This window comes from Brassica oleracea, chromosome C9 (genome assembly GCF_000695525.1).
Source record: "Brassica oleracea var. oleracea cultivar TO1000 chromosome C9, BOL, whole genome shotgun sequence".
Classification (NCBI taxonomy): Eukaryota; Viridiplantae; Streptophyta; class Magnoliopsida; order Brassicales; family Brassicaceae; genus Brassica; species Brassica oleracea.
The window spans coordinates 53101043-53102531 of NC_027756.1; positions in this window are offsets into that span (position 1 = coordinate 53101043).

Here is a 1489-nt window from a genome sequence, read left to right on the forward strand (position 1 = left end):
AGGATTTTGAGAAAATTTCAAAAAATATGAAAATATTATTTTAAGTATAGTTGCATCATCCACTAAAATATGATAATATTCAAAGAGTTTTGGAGCCTTTGTTGTCTCCGTTTTTCAAGAAAATAGTGATTTTAAAGTGGTTATTCCATCGATTTAGGGAGTATTATGAAGTTTTATTAAATTAATTGATTAAAAAATTATAACGATTCCCTTATACCATGAAAAAGAGCTTAAAATACATTAATACAAATGTAGAATGTGGTTAGAAATTTTAAAACAACAATAAATATTATATGCTTCAGTATATAGAACATTTACCAAAAACACAATATTAACACAAGGATTTTGAGAAAATTTCAAAAAATATGAAAATATTATTTTAAGTATAGTTGCATCATCCACTAAAATATGATAATATTCAAAGAAGTGGTTATTCCATGTATTTAGGGAGTATTATGAAGTTTTACTAAATTAATTGATAAAAAAAAATTATAACGATTCCCATATACCATGAAAAAGAGCTTAAAAACATTAACATAAATGTAGAATGTGGTTAGAAAATTAAAACAACACTAAAGATTATAGGCTTCAGTATATAAAACATTAACAAAAACTCAATATATTCGTAGGGTAACACGTAGATTTTGAGAAATTTTTTAAAAATACGAAAATATTATTTTAGTGCATAGTTGCATCTTCCACTAACATATGACGATGTTCAAAGAGATTTGGAGCCTTTGTTGTCTCCATTTTTCAAGAAAATAGTGATTTTATAGTGGTTATTTCATCGATTTAGGGAGTATTATGAAGTTTTACTAAATTAATTTATAAACAAATTATACCGATTCCCATATACCTTGAAAAATAGCTTAATATACATTAATACAAATGTAGAATGTGGTTACAAATTTTAAAACACCACTAAAGATTATAGATTTCAGTGTATAAAACATTTACCAAACAATCAATATTTTCGTATGGGTTAGCACATGGATTTAGGGAAAATTTCAAAAAAGACGACAATGTTGTTTTAATGCATAGTTGCATCCTGAACTAACATATAATGATGTTAGAAGAGGTTTGGAGCCTTTGTTGTCTCCGTTTTTCAAAAAATTAGTGATTTTATAGTGGTTATTCCAACGATTTAGAGAGTATTATGAAGTTTTACTAAATTAATTGATAAAAAAAATATAAGGATTCTCATATACCATGAAAAAGAGCTTAATATACATTAATACAAATTTAAAATGTGGTTAGAAATTTTAAAACACCACTAAAGATTATAGGTTTCAGTATTTAAAATAATTACCAAAAACTCAGTATTTTCGGAGGGATTAACAAATAGATTTTGAGAAAAATTTCAACAAATATGACAATATTGTTTTATTACATAGTTGCATCCTCCACTAACATATGATGATGTTCAAAGAGGTTTGAAGCCTTTGTTGTCTCCATTTTTCAAGAAAATAGTGATTTTATAGTGGTTATT